General features: G+C 40.5%; 1 pseudogene; it reads left to right on the forward strand.

Annotated features, from left to right (window-relative positions):
* Positions 1 to 4,785: 4,785 nt before the first annotated feature.
* Positions 4,786 to 5,093, forward strand: LOC116092338 (annotated as a pseudogene).
* The last annotated feature ends 2,599 nt before the right edge of the window (positions 5,094 to 7,692 follow it).

Here is a 7,692-nt window from a genome sequence, read left to right on the forward strand (position 1 = left end):
CACAGGGACACATAAGCTGACCAAGCTTCACCGTGTTTGTACACATGTAAAATGGACTTCAAGTGGCAAATAACCCTCATTCCTTTTGGCTAAGTAGCTTCATTCACTGTTTCCCAAGCAGGGTCAAGCATCCTGACTTGGAATGCTACACAGGTGAACATCCATATTGCAACATGTGGCTGGCATAGGTGGTGCTGGGTTTCGTCTCCGTAGCAACAATGGAAGCAATCTCTAGTTTCATCTTGATTGAGTTCAGGTATCACAAGTGATTCCTTCTCCTAATTTATGACCAAGAATTTTTTCCTGTGCTTTGGCCACACTGGTCTTTCCAGTTTTTCATATGCTTGGGTATATAGAGGTATCAAGCTTTTCCTAGTCTCTGCTTTTTGTTGATAGTTTGAGACATAAACACCAACCTGGGTTAAAATGCAGAATCGCAGGCTCTATTCCAGAGTTCTTGAATCAGCACCTGTAAAGTAGCACAGACTGGGTTATCATCAATCAAGTCATCGATCAATCTTGGTGGCAAGGACCTTTGCCGGCTAATCCACACTCCTTTTGTAATTACATGGAAACATAGCAACCACAAAGTAAATAGGACATATTTTATTGGCTTTAATTAAAAAGCCCTTTTGACCAATCATGCTTGCATTTTATATGAATCAAACAACCATACAGAGACAAGAAAATCCCTTTGTAACATTGTTTTACAAATGAGGTGACAAGGGATCGGAAGCCTTCCTCATATCTAAAGTCAAACTGGTAATGTTTAGACTAGTTAATCATAGTCAAATAAATGTGGTGATGGGATCCGTAAAGACAGATGGTGACTCCCGAAAAAGAAGAAAGGATAATTTTGGAAAGGAAAATGGGCTCATGCTTAGGAGCTAGGCTATGCTGCCTCATCTTTGCCCATTAGTTTCAAGTTTCGTCTGTTTTGCATGCTGCCCACTTGAGACAGCACCCTGGCTTGGTCACTCTTAGCGCTGACCTCCAGATGCTGGCAGTGACAGAACCAGAGCAATATCTTAAATTACCTTTTGGTCAAGTATGAATGAGAGAAACATGTAATTTCAGTCAGCATTTGTAACTGTCTTATCCCAAAATAACTATGCCTAAAAGCATCCTTTACTCAGGCTATATTTTAAAATAGAAAAGGTGAATCCAAATCTTTCTCAGTCTTTTTTTTTTCAGATATATGGAGGCAATTTTCAAAGCAGGAATGCCTAGTTCATTTCTTCTCACTTAAAATAACAACAAAGAAATGCTGGAATATTAATTTGATAAAAAATACAATAAATGATTTTTAGAAAAAAAATAGATATAAGAATTTTATTCTTTTACACTTATGATAAACAGCTAAACATGTAATAAAAATTTCTATTAAAACTTAAGTCATTAAATATATCATTATTTAATTCAATATGTAATGATTTAACTATTCAAATAAAATTTAAAACTCCTTGTCTTACACAGGGTTTGTCCTTTTTGTTTTGTTTTGTTTTTTATTAGATATTTTCTTTATTTACATTTCGAATGATATCCCCTTTCCTTGTTTCACCTCCAAGAAAAAACCCTGTTCCCTCCCCTCTACCCTTGTTCACCAACCCACTCTCTCTCACTTCCTGGTCCTGGCATTTCCCTACACTGGGGCATAGAACCTTCACAGGGCCAAGGGCCTCTCCTCCCATTGACGATTTACTAGGCCATCCTCTGCTATATATGCAGCTGGAGCCATGAGTCCCCCCATGTGAACTCCTTGGTTGGTGTTTTAGTCCCTGTGAGCTCTGAGGGTACTAGTTAATTCATATTGTTGTTCGTCCTAAGGAACTGCAAACCCTTCAGCTCTTTGGGTCCTTTCTCTAGCTCCTTCATTGGGGGTGCTCAGTCCAATGGATAGCTGTGAGCCTCTACTTCTTTTTTTTTTAGATATTTTCTTTATTTACATGCCATATGATTTCTCCTTTCCCAGTTTCCCCTCAAAAAAACAAAAACAAAACAAAACAAAAAACAACAAAAACAAACCCCTGTTGCCTCCCCCCTCCCCCTGAGCCTCTACTTCTGTATTACTCAGGTACTGTCAGAGCCTCTCAGGGGACAGCTATATCAGGCTTCTGTCAGCCAGCACTTGCTAGCATCCACAGTATTGTCTGGGTTTTATGATTGAACATGGGAAGGATTCCCAGGTGGGGCAGTCTCTGCATTGTCCTTCCTTCAGTCTCTGCTCCACAGTTTGTTAGACGGGGTTTGTATTCCTGCATAAAACATCATGACCAAGAAACAAGTTTGGGAGGAAAGGGTTTATTCAGATTACACTTCCACATTGTTATTCATCACCAAAGGAAGTCAGGACTGGAACTCACACAGGGCAGGAACCTGGAGGCAGGAACTAATGCAGAGGCCATGGAGGGTGCTGCTTACTGGCTTGCTTCCCCTAGATTGCTCAGCTTGCTCTCTTATAGAACCCAGGACTACCAGCCCAGGGATGGCACCACCCATAATGGATCCTCCCACCCTTGATCACTAATTGAGAAAATGCCTTCCAGCTGAATCTCATGGAGGCATTTCCTCAGGGGAGGGTCTTTAGGGAGGGATCCTTTCTCTGTGATTACTCCACCTTGTGTCAAGTTGACACACAAAACCAGCCAGTACACTCCTGACAGAAGAGAAAGAAGAGAGGAATAATTGCAGGTATGGAGATATATATATATATATATATATATATATATATATATATACATATATATATGTATATGTGTATACATATACATATATATAATATACATATATACATATAGTCATACACACATAAACATGTACACATGCTTACATGCACACACACACACAACTTATTTAAAAAAACAGGTATACTTGGAAAATAATTCCTAAGGAAACTTCCTGCAAAACTAAGATCCCAAATGAATGTCTTACACACTCTCTGACAAACCCATATTTTCTAGAATAGAAAGCTATCGGGAACATTGAAGTATTCTGTTAAAGGAGATAATTATAATGATTTTCTTCACCAGATTTTTAAAATTATTTATAATAACAACTATTGAAATGATCATTTGTTGGGTTGCAACTGAAAAGAATTGGCCAGTGGTTTAGAATAATAATTCCTAGTGATGTATTTAATACCACAGAAGCAGAGCTCAGCGCCAGTCGCTGGGAGTTCACACCATGCTAAGACACACATGCGTTCCACGGGAGCCATTATTTAGGTTTTCCTCCTTTCTATTTTGTTAAAAACTAATTCTCCAAATGAGATAAACCTGTGATTGTCATTTAACCATGCCGAGGAATTTTTATTCAATTCATTTAGTGAAAGAATCAAGCAGATATTTATACTCATTCAAAACTCATCAATCAACAGCATTACTTGAGTTTCCACAGGACAGAAAAATTATTTTGCTCCGCAATGAGTTATCTGCAATTTTCATAATGGTAAAGCAGCCTGAAGGTGAGGAAAGATGTGTGGTACTCTTATCAAAGCAGAGTCAAGGAACCCTGAAGTGTCGAAATAGGTCAGTCTACCACTGAGGTGGACATTTCCTCTACAATTAGCATGGCTGTTTCTCTCACCCCCCACTGGGAGGTACCTGCTAGTGTTTATTAGATCCTTTACCTATGGACTCAGCCATTCACTCCTTCCCTCCCTGATTCGCACAAATGCTTATTCGATCAAGAAGATATCAATGACATTGTCCAAACCATTGATTTTTTTTTTTTAAGCAAGTTGAGCAGGACAGAAAATCAAAGTATATTTACCTCACCCATAAATTATGATAAATCTTCTTTTATGTTGAAGAAATGGAGGAGACTGTGTGAAACAAGACAGAGCAATACACCCTTGAAACAGCAAACTGAGATAACAGCCAGGAGGTGGGACAGAAAAGAGCAGGCTGAATAAACACAAGTCCGGCTCATTTATATAGTGAGCAATAAGCAGGAACTTTGTATTTGTTTGATGATTTGTTTTAACAACCACCAGGACACCATGATCTACAGAAGACTAGCACCTCATTGAGATGTATGATCTGTGCTAGAGTGGAAGAAGCACAGTGACTAAGCACTGCGCAGGTGCGAGGGGCATGGTAAGGGATGTGCTGGAAGCAATGACATGAAGACCTGTGGCTGGTAAGTCAATGGAGAGGGCAGGTGCGGGAACCACAGTCACCCAGACTCTTTCCAACCTTACAGCCTTTGCCCCGCCCCTAGAATCTTATTTTGATGGGCACTTCTGTTTGCACTCAAAGAAGAAGCAGAGTGAGTTGAACTAAACTGGTCTCTTCATAGCAAAAAGAGAATGACCACAGCTTGCCTCCATTTTCTTCTCTTTATAAACAACCACTCAGCACTGACCAAGTGTTCCCTTTGTGTAGGATGAAATGGTGGGGACAAGGCCTCAGCTGTTCAGTTCTACTGTAACATCCTGAAAATAAACACTGCTATGTGCTAGGCACCAGGATATAAAATAGCTCAGAATTTAATTCCTTAGTGCATATATATATATATATATATATATATATATATATATATGTAGTAAATAGTCAAATATTACCATAATCTTATAAAGAAACTAAAACTCGACTCATAGCTAATAGAAAATATTTGCTGGACTTATAATTGTCAAAGGATTAATACATTGTACATATAAGTAATATCTAAAGTATTCAATTCCATTAAAATTTTAATTCTATTAAGATTGAAGATATGTATATAGGCATTTTATGAAAGAAAAAAACTAATGGCCAATAAATATTAAAAAATATATTTTCTCTCCACCAGATCGCCGCCATCATGGACACGAGTCGCGTGCAGCCCATCAAGCTGGCTAGGGTAACCAAAGTGCTGGGCAGGACCGGTTCGCAGGGACAGTGCACGCAGGTGCGAGTGGAATTTATGGATGACACCAGCCGCTCTATCATCTGAAATGTCAAAGGCCCTGTTCGAGAGGGTGATGTGCTCACCCTATTGGAGTCAGAAAGAGAAGCTCGGAGGTTGCGCTGACCTTGCTGCTGGGTCCTGGATATCCACTACCTAGCCCATGGAGTGACCTGCAACTGTTAAATAAAGCATTTGTATTAAAATATATATATATATATTTTTCAACTTCATCAGAAGGAGGATACAAATTGAAACCTCAGCTATTTTGTTCTCACTTTATTGTCTTAAATATAGAAGTCTTGCAACAATCAACGTAGACCAGTGTGGAGCAGTCAGAGGCCTCTGACATGCCGGCAGGACCTCACTGGGAAACACCTGTCCGTACCTTACGATCCAGATCTCCCTGGTCTCTCTAGTCGGAACGCTCATTTTCCCACCTGACCAGGTCCTGCAGTTTGCCGCATAGTGATCAGTGCTCTCTCGGACTCACTACTTGGATATTTTAGGGGAAATTAATGTTCCTAAGCATCCAAACCACCAGAGTCTCTGCGTGTGTACTAAATGCATTTACCCAGTCAAAGTGAAGATGGTATTTTGACCTCCGGAGGTGTTTGTACCTGTGCTCTAGTACACGATGTGAATGAAAGCCTTTGGGAAATCTTTGGTTAACTGTCCATTGATAAAGAGTTTGAATAAATAAGATTTTATTTTGTTCTTATAAAATTCCAGAAAGCAATAAATAGAAAGAATTCTCAAAAAAAAGGATAAGATGGAAAATATTTCTAGATGTGATACATATGTACACTCACACACACACACACATTTACACTGACTCATATAGTATTGTATTCCATTTACATACAGTTCCAAACTGTGCTGTTTAGAAATCTAGATGTAAATAAAAACTGTAAAGAAAAATGACAGGAATAATGAAACTCCAGATTGTAGGTCAAGAAGGGGGATCACAGCAAGATTATACATGAGCATCAGACGTCATTAAGCTCAGGAGTGGATTCTTTAGTGTTTGCATGATCATGGTGCTTTAAATACACACACACAATAAATCTTATTTTGTAAAAATGTTTTTAAGTGTAAGCATATTTTACTGGCCATTATAAAGATAGCGTATGGAAATCTCAAATACTTTTCAGTGTGGTTAGCAATGGTTAGACATCAGCCTTCTCAGGATATAGAGACTTTGTTTAGGGCATTTCCCTTGCTTCAGATATTTGGTAAGCATTTGTTACCTTCTAGAGCACACGAAGCTGAAACCCTCCAAGTCTATCTCCCTCCAGCATGAAAACATCTCTACAAAATGGCTACTGGTAACTGGCATCGCTTTGTTGGGAAAGAATTAGAAGCCATCATAGATTAGAAGTCATCATGCCTTTGAGGGAGCTGCCTCTGCTCAAGCTGGGGCTCTCTGTGGTGAATTCTGGGGTGTTGCTCCATCAAACATAGCACCTGGCTACAGCTGCTGCTTCTTTATGGAGCAGTGCCACATAACACTAATTCCTACCTCCACTGGGTCTTAGGAGAAGTTGTATACACATGTCTAGTCTTTCTTGGCTTTCCTTCTCAATCTGCTCTGCCACTCTAGACTGAACACCCATCATCCCAAACCAACCACCTTCTGCAGAGCATTCCTGGCAGTCGCTGCTCTCTCAGGCTGGTGTTGAACCTGGTTTCCTCTGGCCCCCACTACCCAAGTGTTAGGATGAAAGGATATGACACTGCACTGTCTTTTCTTCATGTCCCACAGCTACTATGAGAGTTATGCTTTACCATCATTGACACTGATGACCCAGGTTAGGTGACCAAGTGTCACCTTCTGAAGCCTGTTTAGCACACTTGGTGTGGGGCCTTCCTGTAAAGGCCCGCCTCTGGGTCTCTCTGTATTTCACCCTCGTCATCACGGGAAGTAGTGCTAACACTCACCATTGGACAATGGTGTGCACTCCGGGATCACAGAGAGAAGTGCTAACATGCACCACTGGACAGCATTGAGTACTCAGGGATCATGAGAGTCCATGGAGTGTTCCGAGATACACAGACCTTCAGCCCGGTGGAAGAAGGAGCCAATTGCACAGGTGGATTTAAATGCACACTGAGCCAGAACCTTCACATTAAAACAGGGCTATGTTCAAAACCTCCCTTTAGGTCAGCTTCTGAAGACAGCAGACAAAGCAGACACTGGCAGCTGTAATACTAATACAATAGAACATGTAACAGGGAATGAAGTAAAAAGAAAAAAAGGACATTATCTGAAGTGTGATTACTAAAGAAAGGTCACCTTATCTAAGAAGGCAAAAGAGATGTCTGGAATGACAGGTGATGATGACGATGCTGAAGAGGATGTTGGTGACCCTCAGGACCCATGGAAACTAGCGTTTCAGTTCCCACACATCTTCGTGTCGACATTTCTGCCTTTCTCTTCACACCAATCTCTCTCTTATAAAAGTCAAGCCATTTTATTGACTTGCCAAGTCAAATAATGCCCAGAAGGGGAAAGTCTAAGGTAGAAAAAGGAGGTTTCACTAGGGAAACCAAAGAAAGTGCTATCTCAAGGAGGATTAATTGATTAGAAGCCCAGGCACACTTATTTATCATCCACTGCCTACCTCTCTGCTGGGCCTCAGGGGTATGAAGAAGAATAAAACAGTCTTCCTTCTCTTTATTTTCTGCAATTACCTGCACAAGACTTGCCCTGTCAGCAGTCAGTCATGGTAGGGAGGGCCCTATGGGACCCCCGCTCCTCCCTATTGAATACTGGCTATAAACAGAAGCAGGTGAAGGGAGAGT

The sequence above is a fragment of the Mastomys coucha genome, unplaced genomic scaffold (genome assembly GCF_008632895.1).
Source record: "Mastomys coucha isolate ucsf_1 unplaced genomic scaffold, UCSF_Mcou_1 pScaffold15, whole genome shotgun sequence".
NCBI lineage: Eukaryota > Metazoa > Chordata > Mammalia > Rodentia > Muridae > Mastomys > Mastomys coucha.